This window comes from Antechinus flavipes, chromosome 3, assembly GCF_016432865.1.
Source record: "Antechinus flavipes isolate AdamAnt ecotype Samford, QLD, Australia chromosome 3, AdamAnt_v2, whole genome shotgun sequence".
NCBI classification, from domain to species: domain Eukaryota; kingdom Metazoa; phylum Chordata; class Mammalia; order Dasyuromorphia; family Dasyuridae; genus Antechinus; species Antechinus flavipes.
In genome coordinates, this window is record NC_067400.1 from 316,016,911 (window position 1) to 316,031,877 (window position 14,967).

The 14,967-nt window shown below is 33.5% G+C and overlaps 1 protein-coding gene across 1 annotated transcript in view; it reads left to right on the forward strand.

Annotated features, from left to right (window-relative positions):
- Nucleotides 1–14,967, forward strand: part of STXBP5L (syntaxin binding protein 5L) — a 430,479-nt gene that overhangs the window by 130,197 nt on the left and 285,315 nt on the right. The window lies entirely within an intron of this gene.

Genomic DNA, 14,967 nt, shown 5'->3' on the forward strand with positions numbered 1-14,967 from the left:
ACACAATCCAACAAGGAGACATCTTATTCTTAGAAATTTTAAAAGAAAATTGCCCAGTTCTCTTAGAACCAAAAGGAAAAGTGGAAATCGAAAGCATTCCCTGATAACTCTTCCTAAAAGAAACTCCAAAATGAAAATTTCCCATATCATAATTTTTAAAGTCCAGAGCTTTCAAATCAAAGAAAAAATTAGTGCAAGCATCCAGAAAGAAAGCTTCGAGTCTCAATCAGTCAGAGTCACCAGTTAGCATCCCCTACTATAAAGGAGTGGAAAACAGAAGACAAAGGATATGAGCTTACAATTAACAATAATTTATTTAGCTAAACTCAGTGTGGCAGTTAGTAGGTGCAGTGGATAGAGCATCTGGCCTGTAGAAGTCAGCGAGACCTGGGTTCAAATTTGACCTCAGTAGCTTGCTAGTTATGTGACCCTGGGCAAGTCAATTAACCCTGTTTACCTCAGTTTCTTCATCTTTAAAATGAGCTGGAGAAGGAAATGGCAAACAACTCCAGTACCTTTGCCAAAAAAAAAAAAAAAAAAGAGTTCTTGAAGCACATGATTGAAATGACTGAACAACCAATGTTATATAATGCTACAAGGAAAAAAATGAATTTATAACAAAATAGAGGACTTTTCAAGCCTTCTTATCACTCTTTGAGATTTCTTCTGTGGGCATTCTGTTCTCCTCTTGTTGGGCACTGGATATGTTGGGGTTGGATCATTATCTTCATCCTTATCATTATATACTTCAACAACAATACTATATGATGACCAATTCTGATGGGCGTGGCCCTCTTCAACAATGAGATGAACCAAATCAGTTCCAATGGAGCAGTAATGAACTGAACCAGTTACACCCAGCAAAAGAACTCTGGGAGAAGACTATGAACCATTACATAAAATTCCCAATCCCTATATTTTTGTCTGCCTGCATTTTTTATTTCCTTCACAGGCTAATTGTACACTATTTCAAAGTCCAACTCTTTTTGTACAGCAAAATAACTGTTTTGACATGTATACATATATTGTATTTAACTTATACTTTAACATATTTAACATGTATTGGTCAACTTACCATCTGGGGGAAGGGGTGTGGGGAAGGAGGAGAAAAGTTGGAACAAAAGATTTTGCAATTGTCAATGCTAAAAAATTACCCATGTATATATCTTGTAAATAAAAAGCTATAATAAAAAATAAATTTAAAAAATATATTTATCATGGTGCTTGGACTATAGTAAGAAAAAAAAAAAATCCTTGCTCTTAATTCTCTCAGATCTCGTGGGGGCCTCCAAATGTAATACCAGAGAAACTGAGGCAAGACAGAGTTTTTTTTTTTTAATCTTTAATGTAGAGAGTTTAGGATAGCCGGCCTCATGAGATTCTTGTCCAAGCATTTTTTCCGGATAAATCGAGACAGGGCACTTATATAGGGTTTTAAATAACTAAGGTTTGCAAACAGAATATATAACCTGAATATACAATCTTATAGGGGAAACAAAGACAGATAAGGGGAAGATTAGGACATTGGGTGGACTAACAAGTCATAATTTTAGGAAAGGATCATAATTTAATCCTAACAGGGTAGGAGTCAAGATAAGAAGGTCAAGGGCAGGAGACATCGAGATGAGGGGCAATCCTCAAAACAGAGGAGGATTTATTCTAGCGAAGATCGAGATAATGCACCTGGAGTTTATGACACAATGGTATGTAAAGGTGTTTGGAGTTCCAAGACTTTTTCCTCTTAATTTTCCCAGTCCTAATACATATCCAGCATCCAACAGTCTAAGTTTGTGTTTTGGTCTGTCCTGTCACCATAGTAGTTTTCTATGGTCAAGGTTCTTTTCTGTTTCTTGTCCATTTTCTTTCATTTTCTTTTAAGAAAATGTATTTCTTCCTTTTCTTTTCTTTTTTCTTTTTCTTTCTTTTTTTTTTTACTTTTATGGTTGAACTCTGCTCCTGGAGTATACAAGGCACTGCCCCAAGCTTCCTGTGCAGCTCTGAGCTTTGGATTTGAGCACAGGGGCCCCTTGTGTTTGCAGGGGGCAGCTTTGCCTGCTCTTTCCAGGAAACAGCTTGGTTTCTCAGAGTTTTCCTTCTGAGTTGGGACTGAGAGCTTCCCCACATATCTTTCTCTACTGAGTCAGGACTGAGGGTCTTAGTTGCTGATTTGCTGTGATTAAGACCCTCTCACCAGCTTTCCCAAAGTCTCTCTGAACAGGGCAGAATACCCTTTTCACCTTAGTAAAACTGACTTTTCTTGAAGTTTTACCAGTCCTTCTTGACCTAAAGAGAGGTTTCATTTTATCAGACTCTGTTCAGAGTTTGGTTTCATGTGGTTTTTGAGGGAAACTGAAAGAGCTCAAGCAGCTTCCTGATTTCACTTCTCCATTTTGGCTATACCCTCAGAAGTTCAAGCATTCTTAATGAAAATTCCAGAGCTGCAGGGAAACTTAGAAGTACAAATATAGTATTGAAGAGAGATGAAGAAGATAAACATGAATAAACAACAGTAAATTACTCCATAAGGATAAAAGGCTTATGTTCCAGGTTGGAATGATAGTACAGATGTCCCCTCTAAGTCCTATTATCCTTAGAGCCCATGGAAGGAGTCAAATTAAACATGTACTGGGAAGTAATTCTCTTATATCTTGATGATCTTAAGAAAAAGAATGGAAAGAAAGGATAAGAACAGACAGGGACGAAGGGAAGGAGGGAGTTAGGGAAATTATCTCACATAAAGGTATACAAGTAGACAGCTATACAAAGGAGGAAAGGGTAGAAGGGAATGACTGATATTTGAATCTCATTCTCATATGAATTGACCAAAAGGAAGGAGAAAATTTTGGAGCACAAGGTTTTGTAAGGGTGAATGTTGAAAATTTTCTTTGCAGGTATTTTGAAAAATAAAAGGCTTTTATTTTTTAAAAAAATCTATATAATAAATACTACACATTTTCAAAAACCCAATATATTTGTACATATTGTTTTCTTGGCTCTGCTTATTTCCTCTCTGCCCTAGTTCCTGTGAATTTTCCTTAAAGTTTCCTTTCTTCATTTCTTAAAATGAATAGAGTGGCAGACCTGGAATCAGGAAGATTTTTCTTCCTGAGTTCACATTCACTCTTAGACATTTACTAGCTGTGTGATCTTGGACAAGTCACTTTACCCTGTTTGCCTCACTTTCTTCATCTGTAAAGTGATCTGGAGAAGCAAGTGGCAAACCACTCCACCATCTTTGCTATGAAAACCCCAAATGGGGTTATGAAGAATCTAAAAGGATTGAAACAACACGACAGCAGCAGCAACAACAAAGTGGGAAAGGAGGAGACATAGATTCTTTCCTTCTTCCCAGTGCCCAAGTGTTTTCTCTCAAGGCTTGTCTAGAACTGTTTCACCACTAGGCTGAACAGCTCTTAATCCCCGATTTTGAAACAGCTTACTGCTTTTATTCAAGCCCCTTAGAACATAACAAAGTCTCTTCAACTAATCCTAATGCACTTCTGGTGTAGCATCATCTCATTTTATCTAATGTCCCAAAGCATTTCACTCTTTTCAAAATGATTAAGGACTTTTTTACACCTCATTTATGCCTTGATTGAATCAATGGAGGTGAATTTTTCCATATATTTTCTACATTTGATTGATGAGATAGCTTATCATTTTGTTACATTGATTGGGGTAAGAGATGATGGATTCATTTGAGAAGTTAAGGTCTTTCATATTCAGATAGAGTAGAGTGAAAACCCATTACTATATAAAAATGGTGAAATTTGGATAAAACTGAATAACTTTTTGTATAATATTAGGTAATTATTTCTTTTAAACATAGTGCAGCCTTGTGTTTTCATTTTCCCTTCTTTCTTCTCCTTTCTCAAATATTATTTATTTTATGGCCTTTTTTCTCCTTGAATCTTTTTTGCATTTATAGGTTATCTTAATTTTCAAAAAAGAGAAAAGAGATTTCATAAACAATAGACTTAAGCTTTGTGTTTTGAGGCACTTAGAAAATGGTAATCATTAGAATATAGAATTAATTCTTTTAAGTGCACTTTAGAGCTATGATCCTCAAACATGTTATATTAATTTCATTTTCTTCTTTAACAGTTATTAGACTCAGAGATCAAAGGAGTTCTTTAGACTATATAATCTAAGCACAAGGTGTTTAATAAAACCTCTCATGTCCTTATATATAGTATGTAGAAATGTGGGCTCCATTAATGGGTCTTAAAACTTTTAAATAGTACATCTTTCAATAAAAACATTATTTGAGCATGCCCTCCAAAATGTATTATCATCAATTAATTATATATCTAATATTATATTGGTGTTATTTGTTCTTTTCTTTCTTTTCTTTGGAATTAATAGTATTTTCTTTTTCCAAACACATGCAAAGATAGTTTTCAACATTCACCTTTCCAAAACTTTGTGATCAAAACTTTTTTTCCTTCCTCCCTTTTACCCCTGCATTAGACAGTAAGCAAACTGATATAGGTTGAACATGTACAATTATTCTAAATATATTTCCATCTTCATCACGATGTGGAAGAAAAATGAGAGCAAAAGGAGAAATGAGAGGGAAAAAACCCAAGCAAACAAACAGCAGCAACAACAACAAAGGTGAAAATAACTATGTTGTGTTACACTCAGTCCCCATAGTTCTCTCTCTGGATGTAGATGGAGCTCTCCATCAAAAGTTTATTGGAATTACCCTGAATCACCTCATTATTGAAAAGAGTCAAGTCCATCACAGTTGATCATCACATAATCTTTTTGTGGCTTTTTACAATGCTATCTTGATTTTACTCACTTCACTCAGCATCAGTTCATGTAAGTCTCTCCAGGCATTTCTGAAATCAGTCTGCTGATTGTTTTTTATAGAACAATAATATTCCTTTACATTCATGTACCATAACTTATTTAGCCATTCTCCAACTGACGGGCATCCATTCAGTTTTCAGCTCCTTGCCACTACAAAAAGGGTTACTACAAACATTTTTGCTCATGTGGGTCCTTTTCCCTTTTTTGTGATCTCTTTGAGATCCAGATTCAGTGGAGATACTGCTGGATCAAAGGGTATGCACAGTTTCATAGCCCTTTGGGCATAGTTCCAAATTGCTCTCTAGAATGGATGGATCATTTCACAATTCTACCAGCAATGCATTTGTCCCAGTTTTCCCACATCCCCTTCAACATCTATCATTATCTTCTTGTCCTTTGCTCTTCATTTTCAAAGAAGATCAATGACCTCACACGGGTGATATCTTTGACTTGATTGTGAATTAGATTTAAGTGTGCATAATTGTGCAAAGCTCTCAGCCTTACTTTCTCTTTCAGAGTCATTGAAGTCCAGTGATAAGACAAAAGTTAAGATTTGAGAACTTGGAAATGACATTCATGTTGCAAGTTTGGAAGACTAAAGGATGGTTGTTATCATTGACAAAATTAGGGAAGTTTAAGAGAATGGTGAGTTTGAAGGGGAAAGTGAGATATCTGTTGTAAATTACAACTCATTCAGGTATAATCTTCCCATGTGAATCACTGTATCCTACTGAGAATGAAAAGCTGGAGGAGGAGGGTGCCTGAGAAGGCTCATTTTACTCACTGGTTACTATTAGGAGTATAGACTAAGGGAAAGGGAGGGCTATCTTTCATACAAAAATTCAGTTTTTTTGCTTGGTCTGTCAACCATCCATCTGTTTTGTATTTATCTTTTATAGAGAGAGAAAAGACTGGTGATTTCATTGATATAGGAAGCTCTCACATGAGGAGGATACTCCCTCTCTCAATTTAAGTTGGTACCTTCTCTCCAACTTAATAATCCTAGAAGTACCCAGAATACTAAAAAGTTAAGAGATTTTCCCAGAAAGTGGAATTGAACCCCAGATCTTGCTGGCTTCAAGACAAGCTCTCTGTCCACTATATCACATGGCTTTTTATATCTTGTATGTGCCTAATTACTTACATGTTGTCTCCCCCTGTTAGAATGTAAATTTCTTAATAGCCTTTCTTTTGTTTCCCAGAACTTATCACAGTTTCTGGAACATGGTAAATGCTTTATAAGTGCTTGTTGATTGATTGAAATAGTATTGAATAGAAATTGAATTGTTGTCAAAACCAATGAAGATCTCCAGTATTATGTGACAGGATTCTACCTTAAGCTTTTGTTTGGAATACTCCCCATCCACTCCCATCTCTACCCCCATAAATGAATTCATAGGCATGATTCTTATCAACTTTGCAAGTGTCATTAGTCTTAGTAGGATGACAGAACTAGGGCTCCAAAGATACTTATAGGCTAGAACTTTGGAATAAAACTAAAAAGATACATTTGAATAATGATAAATACAAAAGTCCTATATTTAGATTTTTTGGGGGTGGAAGGGTGTTTTGTTCTGCAATAAATTTTATTCATTTTCATTAAGCGTTTTTCAATTATATGTAAAATTTTTAACATTAAATTTTTAAAATTTTGAATTCCAAATTATTTTTTCCCTCTTTCCCCACTCTCTTCTTTGAAAAGATAAGCACTTTGATATAGATTATACATGTAAAATCCTATATTAGCCATTGTACTTAGATTTTTTTAAAAACCAACTGAACAAGTATAGGATGAGGGAGACAAACACTTAACAGGTAAATTTAGAATCAGGAAAGCCTGGACTGAAGTTTTATTTCTGTCATATCCTTGCTGTATAATTTTGGGCAGATTTCTTTCCTTTTCATTGTTCTCAGATAACTCTGTATGACAGTGAATTGCAGAATAGATTCAGATTTGTTTTGGGAAAAGAAATATCTATCATTCACAACACCAATGAGTTTAACTCAATTCTCTTCTTTCTGATTCTTCCCCATTCTCCCAAAAAATGACAGTTCCTATCTTCAATAGTTGTTTAGTAGGGGAAGGAGAGTTGAACGTTGTAACAGAAATTGGAAAGTGATTAAATTCATTGAAGAAATCAGAGTACCTTGAAATTCAAAGCTGGGGAATCATTACTGATGGGATGAATCAGGAAGACTTTACAATCTGATTCATGAAGCAAGTGAAAGCTATTGATAGATATTAAGTTTGTTCCAGACATAGGAGGTAAGATATTCAAAGACAGTGGTGGGAAAGGTAGGAAGAAATCAAGAAAGATGATTAATTTCATCCATTAATGGTAGTTTTATGAAATATTGTTGAAAACATAGGTAATAAAGTTTATATATAAATGTCTATAAATGTCAGTTTAAATAATTTGAATTTTATTTAGTGAAGGGCTATGGGAGATTTTTGAGTGGATGTGAAATTTGCCAAGGCCTGTGCATTAAAAAGATTGTTTCAGAAACAATGTGCCAAATGAATCCATTTGAGAAGAAACAATCTGGAGACAGGAAAACTAGTGATAAATATCTGAATCAGGGTATTGGCAGTGAAAATGAGAGTAGATATGAAAGGAGTGATATGAGATTTCAAAAGTAGCATTGACTTAGTAACTTAGTAATTGATTTAGGAGAGAGAGAGAAGAAATAACATGAATGATTCTGAGGTTTCAAGCCTAGGTGGTTTCAGGAGAGAACGGTGGTACTATCAACAGAAATAGAAAAGAGCAGGTTTTGGAGAAGTAATAAATTTAATGTGAACTCAATGAATTTGTGGTCCTGATAAGGCATCCAAGAAATGATATCCAGAAGATAGATAGAACTGGAAGATTGACTCTTATTGGGTAGAGATTAGGTCTAAAGAAATATATTTGGGAGTCTTATTAGCAGAGTTGATCATTTAAACTATGGGATATGAGACAGTATAGAAAAAAAGATAGTAAGGACTGAACATAATAACTGAGAAAAAGCCTCCATAGTTGGACAATGAGATGATAGGTGATTTAGAGAATAATTTTAATAGAATCTAGTAGAGTGTGAGACATTATGGAATGAATCTGTCTCAAGGGAAAGATTTAGCTGATAGAGATTTCCAGGTTTTAGCAGTGAATGGGAGAAGGGATAATAGAAGAGAGCTTGAGGCTATGGTAGTCTCTTCAAGGGAAAAGTATTTTTGTTGTTGCTGTTATTGTTGTTTAAAGACTAAGGGATTTTAGCATTTGATAAGCATCTGGAGAGGATGCAAGAAAAAGGGAAAGATTAAAGATTAGAGAAACTGATGAATAGGGGGAAACTCCCAAAAAGATAGATAATTTAGGGAAGGAGAAGAACTTCCTCATTCTTCAAGTCTAGAAAGATGGAAGGAAGAAAAGGATTGATGGGGCAAGCTTCCAAAAGAGATGGGAAAGGGTGGTATCAATGGTACAAATGTACCAGATAACCTTAATGAGGAGAAAGACTAGCTCATTTACTGAGACTAAAATAAAAGGGAAGAGTATAAATATATTTGGAGGTAGGGAGATAAAATGCCTCATAGGAGATGTGTCTATATATCCATATGTAGAGAAGTATTATCTTGGGAAGTTTCAGAGATCAAAATTTATATATCTTTGAACAGAGCACTCGCAGGTAAGGGTATAATATAATGTTATAGTATGTTATGAGGATAGAGGGAAGGGAAGGGAAAAAAGAAAAGAGCTATGTTGTCCAGCTGGCCAGTTCCAACTGGGTCCCTGGGAAAGGTAGCTCCTTACTCCTATTCACTCTTACTCTTTGTTCTCAAAGAGGATCATGACATCATGGAGGTGTTGCCATGATGTGCAAGGGAATCTGGATTTAAGTGAGGGAGGCTTTGCAAGGTCACCAGCTTCACTTTCTCCTCAGGAGTCATCTGGCTCCAGTATAAAGATATAGATCAGGATGACTGGAGATGGCCTTCACCTAGGATTTCAGAGAAGATTTGAAGGAATATGATATAGGAAAGGTCAATTTCAATGCAATATGGAATGTATCATAATCAAAGCCTTGAAAATGGAAAATTAGATCTTTTTTACCTATGCAACTGAAAAAACTGAAAGTGAGAACTGGCTTTAAGCAAAAATATGATATAAATAAATTTTCTTTGGTATCAACCCATTTTTGTTCACTACCTTTTGCTCAGGGACCCTTTTTTGATACCATTCTGTACACACATATTCCCTCTAGTAATCTCTCTCTAGCTAATGTATTATGCTGTTGATTGGCAATATTTTTGTAGGGGAAGGAGCAATCAGGCTATGTTGGTTTCTATTCTGGATCTGACAATTACTATAAGCCTGGCTAAATTAGAATGATAGTACTTTTTTAGTTGGATAATGGACTGAATGAAAAAAAAGTATTTATTAAGCTCTTTCCTCAATGACCAATTCACAACAAAAAATTAATTCCTACTAAAAACAGATAATTGATAATTCACCCTCTGCTTGAAGACCCCCAGAGGCAGTTATTCTATTTGTGGTTTACTTTAATTGTTAAAATATTTTTGATTCACAGCCTACATTTGTCTTTTTAGCAACCAGCAGCCATTCTGAGACCAGACATAGTGAGTCACTAAAACCAATATCTCCTAACTTTTCTCAAAGAAATGACTTGATGTATTTGTGTGAGCCTTCTATATAGTCTAATCTTTGACCCCTCTAATTTATTACTTCAAGATCATATTTTCCATTGTCCTACCCATTGAAATCATTGGATATTGAAGTACAATTGATTTAATTTGGAGTATCTTACCAAGTTCTTTCTAATCTACTTAATCTCTTGTTATCTCATAAGTTGCAAATATTTTTGCAATGATCCTTTTGCAAATGCTTGAACACTGCAATAAGAGTTAAGCAAATGTTTGATGAATTAGTGTTTTTATTATCTTTGGACAATAACAAAAGTATTATAGATTAAGTGGTTTATAGACATCAAAACCCTATGTAGACATGAATGATTTTCATTGGTACATTTGTTTCAAATAGCAATATGAACTTCATTATATCATAAGAAAGTTGTTTAAATTATTCAAAACATCTGAAAGAGCTACTAAAAAGGTACTGTTCCTAATTTAAGATAAGCAAAAGAGTTAAAACAATGAACCCATTAATAGATATTTGTAAATCATGGAATTTTATTTTCATGATATGGAGGAAATTTCTTAATAAGTATGTGAACTTCATTCGTTTGGTCTTTAGGTTCCTTGTATGGAGAAATTGAATTAGATCAAGAGTCCTTAATTAGATGTCTATGAACTTTAAAAAATACTATTAATAACTGTATTTTACATTAATTGGTTTTCTTCTATAATCCTATGTATTTTATTTTATGCATTTAAAAGCATTAAGGATCCATCACACACATACAAATGCATACACACACACACACACACACACACACACACACACACACACACACACACCCTGGGTTAAAACCCCTTGAAATACATGACCAAAAAGATGGAGGACTAAATATTTTCTTTAGTTCTTAGGGCTTTCCAAAATAAAAACCATTTGCTTGAGGTAAGTGATTGCAACTATTTTCACAAGTCAAGACACTAAGAAGTCTAACTAGATAATGAACTGAGAAAAATAATCTTCAAACTCTTGCATATTCAGTGGGCAGCACCCACTGTCCCATCAGCCAAAGTACTCTGGCAGGGAACTTTAGATGTGTCTGTGTTCTGGGCTCTATTTTGCAATTTCCTTGGTGCCACTATAGTCTCTGGTAGCACATCCTAATATTTACCTTTATCCCAACATTCTGTGGCATCAAGCATCAAACCTCAACTCTACCTGACCCTGTTTTAAGGACAAAGAAGTAAACGAAAATGTAGATGTTCTCTGCCTGAGACAGTAGCACGGTGCTTCAGAACTGCTGAACTAAAGAATTGAGGAAACTGGAGCAAGGACTCAGCACATTTGTATGGCTGCACAAAGTCAGAAACAAAGGGTACTATCATCCAGCTAAAATTTATGTTCTACACAGCAAACATAATTGACAAATATTATCTGTCACTTCAAGTGACAGTGGCAAGTCACTGCAAAAAAACAAAACAAAGAATAGCTTATTGGGAATGCAAATATATGGAAGTGAAGGACAACCACAAAGTAGAAAATTTTAATTCAGTAACATTAAGAGGAATAAATGATCTTTATGCAAGCTACTATTAATTTCAAAATCAGAATGTGTAAAGATAACTTAAGAGTCATAAATCTTCCAAAAAAAATAACTCAAAAAAAACCCCCAAACTTTGAATACTATGTTGCAAGACAAAATACAAGAAAACTGACTGGAACTCTGAATACCAAAAAATAAAGTACCAGTCAATAGAATCTAGAGTTTATCTCTAGGAAGAGAAAGAACCTGAATACCTAACACAAAATAATGGTTAGATTTAACAAGTATACTGACAAAGGACATATTCTGCAAGTTTCTACAGAAAGACCTTCAAATGTAAAGAAAAAGAAAATGAAATAATATAAGACTGTCCTGTGCCAATGAGAAACTGCAGAAGGGATGCATTAACATGGTCTGAAAAATGAATATCAATGTATTCTGAAAAGAGTTCCAGATTTTGAAAAAGTCTAATCATCAATGAAAAAGGATGAATATTCAATCAAAGCAACATTTGAAACATTCCTCTCCCCCTAATGAAAAAGGGAGCAAATTAGTTGATTTGTAAGCACCCTAGATGAAAGCTTCTTAAACCCCCATATGGGATTGTGTAATTGAATGTGAGGGTAATGAAATTATGATGTGTTATCAGTAAATATTTGATATGTATACTTATTTTATATACCTATTTATGAGCTCATGTAAATATTTCTCTGGTGAAAAAGAGTTGCAAGTGAAAATCATTTAAGAAGCTCTCATCTAGACAACTGTAACATGAGAAAGGTAAATTAACACAGAAGCTAAGAAAAGCACATGTAACAAAATACATTATCCTAACTTATGAGACTATTAAAAGGAAGAAAAAATATTAGAAGAGAAAGACATTTATGAGGTTAAAACAACAACATTAAAATAACAAAAGAATCATCATTAAAAGATTTTTTTAAACAGATTAAATTTTTTTTCACTTCCAAATTCTCTTCCATCTGTTCCTTTCCCCTACCTAAAAAGAATAAAATGGGGAAAAACTTATTACAAAATTTGCATATTTATGCAAATCAAATTTCTGCATTAATAGTATTTTCTCCTCTTTCCCAAAAACAAAGCAAGAAAAAGAAAGAGAAAAATATGTGATTCACTCTGCACTATGCTTACATTTGTTCTCTATTGGAAAGTGAATAGTATATTTCATTATAAGTCCTTTGGAATTTTGTTGGTTTATTGTGTTGATTAATTATTCTTTCACAGTTGTTTATTTTTACAATATTATTGTTACTCTATGCAGTGGTTTTGCCCATTTCTTTTTGCATCAGTTCATGCAAGATTTCCCAAGTTTCTCTGAAACCCATTTCCTTTATCACTTTTACAACACAATAATATTCTATCACATTTATATTCTACAACTTGTACAGCCATTCTGTAATTGATGGGTATTCCCTCAGTTTTCAATTCTTTGCCACCATGAAAAGAAGTACTATAAATATTTTTGATATTTTGGTCCCTTTCCTCCCACTTTTAATTCCTTGAGCTATAGTCATATTGTACAATATTGTTACTAGGGTCAAAGAGTAAGAACCATTTAATAATGTTTGGAGACTATTTCCAAATTGCTTTCCAGGACAGTTAGACTAGTATATAGTTCCACCAAAATTGCAGTAATGTGTCTGTTTTCCCATATCTCCTTCAGCATTTGTCATTTTTCTTTTCTATCATCTTAGCAAATTTGATAGTTATGAGGTGGTATCTCAGAATTGTTTTAATTTGAATTTATCTTATAATTAGTTACTTAGAGCATTTTTTCATATGTTTACTGATAGCTTCAGTTTCTTCTGAAAACTGCCTACTCATAACCTTTTATTTGTTTCCTTTTTATTAACTGGGGAATGGTTCTTATTCTTGTAAATTTAATTGTTTCTTATATATTTTAGAAATGAGAACTTTATCAGAGACATTTGTTATAGAGATTCCCCCCCCCATTTTCTTGCTTTTCATCTAATTTTAGCTTTACTGATTACTATAAAAACTTTTAAATTTATAAAGTCAAAATTATCCATTTTTCTTCCCTTGAACCTCTCAATCTTTTATTTGGTAATGAACGTTTTCCTATCCACATAGCTAACAGGTAATTTTTTTCCTTGCATCAATTTGTGGATGATATAATGCTTTTTGCACCCATTTTGAGCTTATCTCAGTACATAGTGTGAGATGTTGCCTGTACCTAATTTCTATTAGACTATGTTCCAGTTTTCCCAACAGTTTTTGTCAAATAGTGAATTTTTGCCCCAAGGAGCTGCAATTGTTGGATTTATCAAACACAAGATCATGGTGTTGAAAAATAATGGTGATTATGGACATCGTTACTTCACCTCTGATCTAACTGGAAATTCTTCTAACTTGTCCTTTTTATAAGTAATGTTTTCTGTTTTTTACTTATCATTTTAAGGTAATCTCTATTTCTATGTTTTCTAATTTTTTTAAAGAAATTGGCATTATATTTTTGTCAAAATATTTTCTTCTATATTTGTTGTTTTTGTTAGTGATAATAGTTAATTACTTAAAGTTTTCCTGACATTGAATAAGTTCTGCCTTCTTGGTATAAATCCAGCATAATCTTTAGTAGGAAAAGAATTAACAAATGGGAGAGGAAAGATTGAGGGAAGTTAGCCTTTGGGAATAAAATTGTCTTGAAGTAGTTTAAGCAAAAATAACAAAAAACAAACAAAAAAAAAAAAACCAAATTATTATCCTTAAGGAGGAAGAGAAACAAAAATAAACCTCTAATTAAAAAAAAAAGGCAATATTAAAGCCAAATGGAAGAAAATATAAATCTCACTTTCATAACTGTAAGTATGAATGGCTTAAATAATGGAATAAAATGACAGAATGACAGGTTGGATAAGAAGACATAATTTCACAATCTATTGTTTATAAGAAATATACATCTCTCAAAAAAATAAATATACCTAAAGATCAAAAGAATTCAAAAAGAATAAAAATGAGAGGTTGAAACAAAATTTTCTATGTGTATGTTGAATTTTTAAAAAGCAGGAGTTGAAGTCATGTTATTAGACAAAGGAAAATAAAGAAGTCACAACATTTAAAAAAACGAAACCAAGAAATTATATTATCTTACAAGGAACCATAGATAACAAACCAATTTCAATATAAATCATATATGCTCCAAATGCTTTGGTATCAAAATTCATAAAGGAAAAATCAACTAAATTGGAAGAAGACTAACAATTATGAACAAAATAAAAGGCTGATTCAAGCAAAATTGATAAAATTGTAATCAAACTCTTTCTTGTGCAACAAGATAATTGTATAAATATATATGCATACATTGTATTTAACATATACTTTAACATATTTAACATGTATGGGACTACTTGCCATCTAGGGAAGGGGGTGGGGGGAAGAAGTGGAAAAGTTGGAAACAAGGTTTTTCAAGGATCAGTGTTAAAAAAATTACCTATGCATATGTTTTGTCTATAAAAAGCTATAATAAAAAATAAAATTAAAAAAATAAATGAGCTAAAAAAAAATTGGCCATAGTAAGAGGCATCAAATATTCCACCAAGATTTAATTCTTTTTGTAAAAATAAACAAACACATCCATCTCATTAGTAAGAAATTTTGCTTTCATCTTTAATAAATGGTAAAAATATATATACCAAAGTATTGCTTTAAAATAAATTTCTTTATTGTGATGACCACGTATTTAAAATCAGCTGAAGTCAGGAATTCAGGTTAAGGGGAAAATCTTCAATCTTTATTGAAGTGAAGAGGTGAAAAGGGATTGCGATAGAAATATGAGCAGCTGTGACAGGAAGCCAGCTAGCAGAGGGGGATTGGAGATGAAAGGCCGTCACAATGGCAATGTGAGCAGCTGTGTCAAGATGCCAGCCAGCAGTCTCTCCTTCTGCTTCCCTTTCCACTCCCTTGCCTCCACCCATCAAAAATGTCATTTCCTAT